Source organism: Silene latifolia, chromosome X, assembly GCF_048544455.1.
Source record: "Silene latifolia isolate original U9 population chromosome X, ASM4854445v1, whole genome shotgun sequence".
NCBI classification, from domain to species: Eukaryota; Viridiplantae; Streptophyta; class Magnoliopsida; order Caryophyllales; family Caryophyllaceae; genus Silene; species Silene latifolia.
This window is the reverse complement of record NC_133537.1, coordinates 87,664,595-87,676,768: the sequence shown is the minus strand read 5'-3', so window position 1 is coordinate 87,676,768 and position 12,174 is coordinate 87,664,595.

Here is a 12,174-nt window from a genome sequence, read left to right as displayed (position 1 = left end):
ATAACGGGTGTTTTAAACCCTCTTCTCCCTTTCATTCTCATCTCTTCAACCTACAAACACTACGCAAAACCCAAAAACCCAAAAACCCTCATCCTCTCCATCAACAAAATCAAATTTCCTCAACCAAACTCACCAAATCAAATCTAAACTTCCTCACAACAAAAATTAATCACTCCTTTTGCAACAACAAGTGATTCAAACACCAAAATCTTAAACTTTTGAGTCGATTTTTAGGATACAAAGCAACATTCATTCATCTTAAATCGATTTGGGTATGACTAAAAATTGAAGATTTCAATCTTTCATTGGTGTAATCAAGCAAAGGAGAATGGCAAGAACTAAAGGAGGCAACAAGGCACCCCAAAAGAATACACTTTCCAAAAGGCAACTAGCATTTCAAGCAAAACAATTGTCAAAGGCATTGGTAGTCCATGAGGCAAGGTTGGAGGTTCAACAACAAGACCCCCCTATGGAAGCTACAACATCAACAACTCCGGTCATTGAACAATTATCCAATTATCCGGAGGTAATTTTCACTTCCGACTCTCATAGGGAGAAATTCATTCTCTTTGCTAAGAAAACCATCATGCCTACTAAGTTTATTTGTGAAGATGCATCGTCAAAATTGGGTGTTCTTGAACAAACCAAAACCTTCTTTGAGTCTATGGGATTAGGTAAATTGTTTACAATGAAAGAATTGACATACCCCTCCCTCACCTTGGAATTTTTAAGTTCTTTGAAAGTCACAAGGGTGGAGACTCGAACCAACATCGAGTCTCGTCTTGAAAATGTTGATAGACGCATAACTCATGAAGAATTGGGTAAGATATTAGGCCTTAGTGATAACCCAAAAAATACAAAGACTCCTATCAAGTATGACCCCGCTCCTCTTTGGATGGTAATTTCCGGAAAGAAATTCATACGCTTTCATGATTGTCGTGCTCTCTTAGTCCACCATCCGGGCATTAGAGTATGGCATAAGGTCAATGGGAATATTTTGATAGCTAGAAATGGCACAAATGGTCTTACCAAGCTCGGTTGTATTCTTCTTGAGTCGGCCTTAAACATTGGGAGGGAATTTACCAAGCCATACAATGCTCTAAGACTTTTGGTTGAACGATGGCTTAATGTCGATTGTGGCAAAGAAGGCACCGCCTTTATTGTCAATGGAGGACTAGTTACCCATTTGGCTAAGCATTTTAACCGGGATTTCAACAAAAAACAACACTTATGTGCCGGTTAAAGGAGGCCATCTTGTTGATATGGACACCATGATTCACAAGTTCAAGTGGGTCAAACACGACACTCTTGACAACAAATATGGGTGGTTAACAAATGAAGCTAGATCCTTCACCTTGCCTTCCAAAATTTGCTGATTGAATGTTCACCGACCGAAATACCTTCTCCCACTCTCCGAAGAGACCGAGTATATCATTCAACAACAGAGGGGCGAAATTGCCGAGCCCTCCTCCTCCATTATCACCCCATCTTACCCATTTGAATACCACGAGTTCAAACCCAAAGATGTCGAAATGGGAAATGATTACTTGACTCTACTCATGAGGGAAATGCACAAGCAAGCTTACAATGATAGAGTGGATGCTTACAAGGCCCAATATCCGCCCCTCCTACATCTAGCTAGGCAAGGACTTCTTGATCCGTCTTGTCCTTTGCCTAGTTGGGCGGATAGGGAAGTATTCTTTCCTAGCATTCCTAGTGGTGGTAGACCGGGTGGAGAGGAGATGGTTGTTGAAGAGGGTGGTGACCATAAAGGAGAAGAGGAAGAGGTTCAAGAAGAAGAAGTCCAAGAAGAGGAAGAGGAAAGTGAAGAAGAATAAGCAAGTGAAAATGAGAGTGAACATGATTCCACATCTATGGAGGTGATGATGTTAGAATCATTAATCTCATTAATTTACATATTCATATATGAATTATTTTATTTAGTAATAAAATAAATTGTTGTTCTTATGCATGCAAACTAAAACAAGAGTAGAAAAGAAATCGTCACTTCTTACTATGATGTTTCGGATTAAAGGGCACAAGTAAGATCTCCTTCTTATTTGTTCTTGAGCTTTCCAATAATGGATGAACAGAGGATCCAAATTAGAATCCCTCCCAAAAGTGAATATTCAAGGAATACCCTAAATAACCAATATTATTATGATCTAGTAACAATATTAGTCTTACTTAAAAATGACACAAAATATTGATTTGTTCTTGAATATTTCGGTCCAAGAGGGGAGTGATTTGTGAGTTTTATTTCTCTAAGTTTTCACAAATTGTAGAGAATGTTCTCTTTTTCTCACATTAGAAAAACTATTAAGGTAATGAATAATTGTAGAGGAAAAACCAATGGTATTTTCCTTGTAGAAAAACCTGTTTTTGGGGGAGGGTTATTGGGGAGCCAATGCATGCAAAAGATGCTCTTCACAAAAGCTTGTAGGGTTGCATGGCTAGAGATTAGGCTTAATCATTATGTTTTCTCTTATAAAAATAATCAACACAATTTTTCCACTAATACTCCCTCCAATTTTTCGGTACATACAAAATAAAATGGAAGGTCCATTTTATTTTGTTATTTGTCAATTGTGACATACGTGACATGTTACTTGACATGTGAATTTGTAATGTATTTTTAACATATTAAAAATCAACATACTCATAAAATATGTCATATACAAAATCCACTAGTAATTCGTAATTACTTGTACCAAAATGGTTTATCAAATTATAAATTACAACGTCTTGTATTTATAATAAATTATTCATTCAATTTCAATTGTTTTGTAAACAATAATTTTATCTAAGTAATAAAACAATTCGATTACTTAGACCGTATCTCATTTAATCAAATTACAATAAGACACGTTAACTTTACTCACAGAATCATCTGTCAATTTTAAGCAATTTAATTAACTCGTATCGGCATATGATTAATTAAATAATCAATTAAGAGTATTTCCCTATAGGTATGACCTAAGGGGATCAATCAACACCACCGTCCGCACGACGAAATGTCAAACTCTAGTCAGCCAATCATTACCGATATGTGTGGACCAGTTGATAGTAAAATATTACATCCCACATGTATTCTTAAAATGAGAATTAAACATGTGATCATCATGATCGGCAACCAGATCGCATTATTGTCGAAGGACACATATTCCAACAATCTCCCACTTGTCCTCGACAAGTGTGCATCACCAATTCTCTTGTCCTATTACTATCTCCCACTCAATGCAAGTTGTCTTTCAGGTCGTACTTGCAAGTGATCATATCGAGAGTGGTTTCCTCGATCTGGAGAATAACTGATTGACCGGAATCATCTACCATAGATACCTTCCGAGCGTGGCCACGCATTTCCAGTTCATTACTCCTCGAGTGGCCCTGAGATATTGTTTTAACCCTGACAAGGGGGTGGACAATTCTTGTCGCACTATTCCCTTCGACTAGCCACAGCCATCATAACCCAAAATATGCCCAATTGACCCCATTTACGAAGGTCGTAGTAACATAAATCAATGTTAATCTGAAACTGTTCCACCTTTGGCGAACAGTCTTTAGTCAAAAGAGTCGACCCATTAGAATACTATAGTAGCTCTCGCCACGACCAAGCTATATAAATTTGCCAGAACTCTATAAGCGGTCATTAGGCTCGACAAAGTGTTCCTAACAGTCTGCCTATGTGATCGACTAGTCATATCACATGACTCTATGGCACTTGAACTTGCCATCAATCGTATCACACTCTAGTCACTTCGAAAAACTCGTTAATCCGGGTTCAGTTTAACGTGGTTCAATATTGTCTCTACAACCCGTTTGGATGTAACAAGGTATAAAATGAGTTTTAGATTTAAAAACTCGAACGACAAATGTGATTATCACATATGAATAGTCAATACCTGATTACTACTTCATATTTTTATAATCCATTTTCATCTTATATGTAGTTGTTCATCTCAATGCAATTGAAATGACATATGACATGACTCATCATGTTAAGCCTATGAGAAGACTTTGGTTAGTAGGTTTTATCAACTTCTTTTACCTTACTCAACCTTACTACATACTCGTTTTCCTTTGTAATGTATACATTTGCATTACAAAACTTTCTGAGTACGTGTCTAGATCCAATCTAGACATAGGCACTCTAGCCTTAGAATAGCTCCCACTTTGTTTTCACAAAGGTGGGGACTCATCCTTCTTGCACATCTCATGATTGCAAGTGTACTCAATTTTCGTTGTAAATATCTCTCATTGTTTTTTATTGCCTAGAACGATTCTAACTAATCTATTTCTTAAATAACATAGCCACAATGGTTCCTTAACCATCTTCACGTGTTTTGAATATGGTTTTGTCTGAAACATTTCGCAATCTCAATTGTCATTCGTGTAACACCCTTACACAAATTAGTTAATTGCATCAAAAACACCTAACTTTCCATCCTTAATGCTTCCTCTAGCACTTAAGAATAATCTATATGGCTACTTGGTAACTATTACTTAAATTCGATTTTGAAACAATTCATCATACTCAAAGCATATGAAGTGTTATACATCATTAATCATTTAATTGATCCGGCAGCGGAAGCAAATGGAATCAATCAAATATGTTCAACTTGATTGAACTAGTCATGTATCTTATCAACATAAGACTTCTTATTTGACGCTAATATCATGTGGATTTATCTACATAAATCTGGATATTAAAGATGTATTATATTACTCCAAGTCTTAAATCATTCCCAATGATCAACATGTCATTCATATATTAGACTAATTAAAATTTCCGTAACTCCCACTAAACTCCATGTATAAACACAATTTCTCGACTTATCGAGAAAAGTTTTATAACATGATCAAAACATTGATTCCAACTCATTGATGTCCTACTTAAGACCCTCTCTTAAGTTTCACATTATCTTAGGATTGCAAGAATCTATAAAACTCAAGACATGTATTGAATACATTCCTTCTAATTGAAGAAGTGGGTTTTAGATTCACTTGCTATATGTATATCATCATAATGAAACACAATCCCTAAGAAGATCAAAATAGACTTAATCATTTCAACCAGTGAAAAACCCTTTGCCACCAATCATGCTTTGATATCCATCAATTCACTTGGAATTTATTTCGGATTTTCATGGCTCTATGCCTTGTATTGAGTTGTGACTTAAACACTCTCATGTAAGTCATATATTCATTACTTTCCAGAAGTAACTTGAATCAAATAATTTCTTTGTTAAGTTGTAAGCTCTTTACTTTCTTAAAAGTAATATGAATTCATCATCTTCAACAAGTGATGAATTTAACCTCCTAGGTTTCTATGAAACAACGTCATGTAGCCAAGAAAATACAGTTTCTTATTTTCTTGCGACATACAATTTTTGACACAATTCTTTTGTGGCTCTTGAATATTTTCTCCCACTCTGTCTTCTAGAAATAAACTTGTATTCTAGAAAGACAGCTTCACGAGCCACAAACCCGTTGTACTCGTGATTATTGTAAGGAAAAAGGAGTATTTGTTTCTTGTGTAAACTTACAAACATGGTACCCTACCATTTCATATCTCATATGATTCGTTTTAGATTTAGTGGAAAAATAATTTAGACAAAATGATAAAATCCCCAAAAGGATCAAGTAACTCAAAGTAACTTGATTGAAGTCCAAACCATATCGAATAGCATTTGATTTCATTATCCAACCACATATTATCTCATAATGCGTGCTAAGAGAGATTAATTTGTGATACTATATCACATTTCCTTTGGCTTATATCAAAGTCTTCACTTTGATAATCCCATCACGACTAAATTGTGATTCTTTGAAGTCTTTGAACTTGTTCAAAGATTTCTCTATTTACCTTATTAAGTGAACACATTAGCGTCAACTTAAATCGTTGGTGAAAGAAAATGATCAACCTATTTTGGATCAATGATTTACAACCTCGATCTCCTTTTCAACCAAAAGGCACGAGACATCTTGCTTTGAATACAAAATACGCATATACCATAAGATCTAATGGTTTCAAGAGTACTCGATAACTCTTTGCGTTCATCATTCCAGAATCTAAGGTTCAATCTTGGGTTACCAGTTTGAGTCTTGCATCATCTACATGATATATCATTCTAGTTTGGTTTAGAATATAATCACCTTGATAATGGGCTAGCCATACATCAAATCATGGTGTATAGGGTCACAAAAGTGAAACCTCTTTTGTATCTTAACAAGTTTATATTCTTATTTAGAGTTTATGAACTTAATAGTCATAATTAAGTACAACTATAAACCCAAAACTAGATTGATTACACAATGACTCTATTTCTTGACATTATTTGATGCTAGTCGTCATATTATAATCATCTTATGCATCGAATACAATGATGAAAACCTCCACTGATTTCTAATATTGACGAAGTAATACTAATAAAATTTATGTTAATCAAATAAACATTTAAAGAAGAAGGTCCCATTAGATGTCCCACAACTAACTTGTTGATTCTTCAATAATTTGGGGTAGTTTCCTTTTTAGCGTCCAACAATTAAGACAATGGAAACTTTATCGGTCGGGATTGATAGATTTAGTATCGTTATTCTCAATAACTTTACTTTTAACATTACCTTGTATCAATTCCATTCTAATTTTACTTCTTTAAAACCTTATCCTTTTCTTAACGGTTTAAGAGAATGCTCCCACTCATTTCAATGAGTCTTTGCTAAGAGAAGCAAAATTGAAATTCATGAAGACTACTCTTCAGTCGTTTGTTTAGTCTTAAAACTTTCATTGAAGTGGTTGCGGTATTTTGGTCTATTATGATTTCCAACAAATCTAGTCACCAAAATGATTTAATGTTTCAAAGTACGCAACTCAATTAAGCATATGAGAACCAATTTATTGTAAGTAGATATGTTAGTAAAAAATCAAAAACCCTTTTGATCACGAATAACTTTTATCTATACTCTTCACAAGAGATCCTTACAATGGATAACACGAGGTTTTTAGAAGAAAAATTCAAATTTTGTCTTTAGTTACGATGTTTTAATGGAGATTTGAATCAAAAATCGAAATGATATCGTATATGAATTGTGGTAAAGAAATAGAACAATATGATAACGGAATAGTGGAAAACTTAACATTTATCGTTTTATTAATACTTGCAAATAACAAGTAACGCATTTACATAGTGACCTCTACCCAACTATGATAAATGATTCCAAGATCCAAATTCATATTAACTTGGGCATTAGTAAAGCCGAATACACCCTCATCAATATAACTCGGTGGATTAACTCTTTAATTGATTCTACTTTTAGAACTCTTGGTCGATAAAATTACATTAATATTTATCTTTAGCCCGAAACACATCCGGCAACCATCGAGAATACTTTCGTTGAGTTCAATCCAAATTTCGAATAAATGTGTCCATGATCCAAATTTACATCAACTTGGGCATCGGTAAAGCCGAATACAACTCTTATCTTATAAATTCGGTGGATAGACATTTATCACCCACTTCCCCTACGTAACAAGGGTTGTACCCCGGTAGGGCCGAGTGCACTCCCTCATGAAATAGGTTTTCATGGTTTCTACTTTTTGGTAAGGCTAAGTCTCAATTGTTTATTTTAGCGAGAGGTCATGTCAATTTATTATCTATCACGTTTTAAGTTAACTAAAGCGGTGAACTACGATAATTATAATTGACACGGTCGAATTACTCGATTAAATAAAATGCAAGTTATAGTTATGGCGATTTAGCGATGCATGCAACATATAAATACAATGCAAAGCATAAAACTAAAATCCTAGTATGGCCTTCCTAAAAATAGTAAATCTAATAAACTATTACAAATTCGGAAACCAACTCCTTTGGTCCCTTTAGCTTCGGTCTTGGCACGCATTTCAAGGCAACACTTTCTTTGATTGATCGTCTTCTCGAGTGGCACCATCTTCAAGGTACTCCGGAATAAATAAATTACAAAATGAATTACATAATTTCCTATTATACATTTGTAATTAAAATAAAAATAAATCTATTAAATTACAAAACGGTGATACGAGATCACAATAATTACAACCGAATCGATATTCCCATACATTTCGGGTAATATCAATTAAAACAAAGGCCATACTAAGTAAAATTACATAATTCAAAAATTACATAAAATTAAAATATGACAATCATAAATAAAATGCAGCATTATAATATGTATGAACATGCTAAATTTTATGCTAAATCGCCTTTTAAGAGCCAATATCGTATATTAATCGGTTTTTACGGATTTGCGTGATTTAACTTGTTAAACTCACAATAATTACATAAATTCATATTTATGTACAAGTTAATTACCCTAAGCATTTTAGGACTCAAAATTAGTCTCCACTAACATTTTGACAATAATTAAACTCGTTTTATTAATATTGTTCATAAATGGACCTAAAATACAAAATTATGCTATAAACTTCAAATTAAATTATAAAAATTTCAAATAAATTCGAAATGTTCAGAACTTTGGTCAAAAAATTCGAAAATTTACCGAGAAAAACAATGTTGCGGTTTATCGGTTTTAACAAATATGACCATAAAAATATGAGAAAATTTATTTTCATCAACTTTTCACTTTCAGATCTCAAATATATGATAAAATGCAACATGTGACGTTTTTCCTTTAGTCATGAAGTATGTTTTAGCATTATTACTAATTATAGTCACTATTTATGTGATTTTTCATCAAAAATTTATAAATCATGCATAAAGACTTCATTATAGTCAAATATTTTACACACATCTTGTAAAATTGAATGTGACAACATACTAAATTTCCATGACCAGATTCGAAATATAACTCATATTAACCTATTTACCCATTTAAATACGATTTTAACTTGAAAAACCCATATTTCGAGCAAAACAACTCATTTTATCATGAAAATTTACAGGCCATCATTAGATAATATATGTGAAAACATATCCAAAAACCACTGAAAAAATCGAAGTTTAGCTATTTTTCGTCCAAATATGACATTTTTATCATAAAAATCACATTTTAATGCCAATATTATATAAAATGAACAATAAAATCCATAAATAAACCAAAATGTCCTAAAAATCACTTAGGACCAGAAACTTTTAACATGCAAGGTTATTTTTAGGTTTATCTTCATAAAACCAAATTAATTAGTTTTGTATGTTAATCATATAACTCGGAAAAACTATAAACCGATTTGAATGCAAACAACCTAAGGCTCTGATACCACTTGTTAGAATCATTAATCTTATTAATTTACATATTCATATATGAATTAATTTATTTAGTCATAAAATATATTGTTGATCTTATGCATGCAAACTAAAACAAGAGTAGAGAAGAAATCGTCACTTCTTACTATGATGTTTCGGATTAAAAGGCACAAGTAAGATCTCCTTCTTACTTGTTGTTGAGCTTTCCAACAATGGATGAACAAAGGATCCAAATTAGAAGCCCTCCCAAAAGTGAATACCCAAGGAATACCCTTAATAACCAATATTATTATGATCTAGTAACAATATTAGTCTTACATAAAAATGACACAAAATATTGATTTGTTCTTGAATATTTCGGTCCAATAGGGGAGTGATTTGTGAGTTTTATTTGTCTAAGTTTTCACAAATTGTAGAGAATGTTCTCTTTTTCTCACACTAGAAAAATTATTAAGTAAGGTAATGAATAATTGTAGAGGAAAAACCAATGCTATTTTCCTTGTAGAAAAACCGGTTTTTGGGGAGCCAATACATGCAAAAGATGCTCTTCACAAAAGCTTGTAGGGTTGCATGGCTAGAGATTAGGCTTAATCATTATGTTTTCTCTTATAAAAATAATCAACACAATTTTTCCACTAATACTCCCTCCAATTTTTCGGTACATACAAAATAAAATGGAAGGTCCATTTTATTTTGTCATTTGTCAATTGTGACATAGGTGATATGTTACTTGACATGTGAATTTTTAATGTATTATTAACATATTAAAAATCAACATACTCATAAAATATGTCATATACAAAATCCACTAGTAATTCGTAATTACTTGTACCAAAATGGTTTATCAAATTATAAATTGCAACGTCTTGTATTTATAATAAATTATTCATTCAATTTCAATTATTTCGTAAACAATAATTTTATCTAAGGAATAAAACAATTCGATTACTTAGACCGTATCTCATTTAATCAAATTACAATAAGACACATTAACTTTACTCACAAAATCATCTGTTAATTTTAAGCAATTTAATTAACTCGTATTGGCATACGATTAATTAAATAATCAATTAAGAGTATTTATCTATAGGTATGACCTAAGGGGATCAACTGATCACCACCGTCGCACGATAGTAATGTCAAACTCTAGTCAACCAATCATTACCGATATGTGTGGACCAGTTGACTGTAAAATATTACATCCCACATGTATTCTTAAAATGAGATTTAAACATGCGATCATCATGATCGACAGTTGTGATCGCATTATTGTCGGAGGACACATATTCCAACAGATGATGCCTCAAGAGAGGAAGGTGATGATGATGATAGGTGAGGATTAGCAAACAGTTGTATTCACTTTATCAGTTTTGGTTTTGGACTTGTATCACTTTAAATTCAATTATTAAAGTACGTTTCTTTATTGTCTATTTGATATACATTGTCTCGGGTAACCGGGATGGTAGCATTCTCACGCCTTAAGTGGTCCTGGTAAGGCACTTGGAGTATGGGGTTGTTACATCACTGCGGTTAAAAAACTATACCCTGTGTCTACAAACAAGCAAGGTTTTGTAGGCTTCGCTTTTATCGAGTTTGGCGAAACCAACTGCCATGATAGTTATCGTAAATTAGGGGTTATATTTGCGGGGGAAGATGCGGGGAAAGAGGACTTCCATTCGGATACTAGACAAAAAGGGCACTTATCTATGGGTTGCAACCCATCTTGACCATCACCTCCTGAGACATTACAGGAGGTATCACAATCTAGCCACCGTGCCTATGTCATAGGAGAAAGAGGCCATTCCACCTGCGCTGCCCGTTGATGATGAAGAGTCGATCTACGGCTTGATCTATACCGAAATTCATGAAGAGTATCCTAATACTTCATCAGATTCTAATAATTAAGTCTTTAATTATTATCAGGCATTATAAGTTGTACTTGGATTATGGTGATTCTTTGAATTAAAGTTTAATTATTTATGTTATTTGTTACGTTTTTTGTTACCCCATCCTCTGGAATTCAGAGACAATATCACCAGAAAAATTCTTGTGTCCTCCGGGAGTACGGTACTCCTTACACTCAAAGGCAATCCACCAAATACAATATTATAATGACTAACTTTCTACTTATAATAATAAAAAAACAATGGAAAACATGTATTTATATATATATGTGTGTGTGTGTGTGTGTGTGTGTGTGTGTGTCGGTTGTATTCGAAACGGTATAATAAAATAATAAGAATTGGAACCGGTATAATAATAATAAGACAAAATGGAAACGGTTCTTTGTTAAGCCGTTATCATATTACATATATCAACAACTGTTATTTTAAAGCTGTTGTCATATTACACAAATAAACAACGGTTTTTCTTAAAACCGTTGTAAACACAGATTCACTGTGAAAACTGAAAATTTTCTGATTTTACCAATGCCCTGCCCTATTTTTATTGGTTGTTTGACCATTATTCACCTCATGCATGCATGCACAATTACAACGGTTCTTATAAGAACCGTGTTATATTATGCAACTCTAAAAATAAATGAAATTTGAAAGATATTAATAATAGAATGACTGATGGTGAACAAGTCATATTTTTCGTCGTCGTCGTCATTAATAATTATAGCTTAAAAAAGGTAATCTCATTTTCATAGCTACTAGCGTATATGAGTCGTAATTGGATGATTGATGGTGAAATTGGTGATCCCATTTATAATGATGGAATTGCTGAATTTTACAATTTCATTAGTGAAAATTTACATCTCCACTCATCAATCCCATGCCCTTATAATAGATGTGGTAATATTTGGGTTTTGCCTATCCCTGATGTCAAAATACACGTAAAAAAGAATAGTTTCAGTAGTGATTATAGGCGTTGGATTTTTCATGGAGAATTAGAGGATGAGGATGGGGAATCTGATATAGAGGTAAAT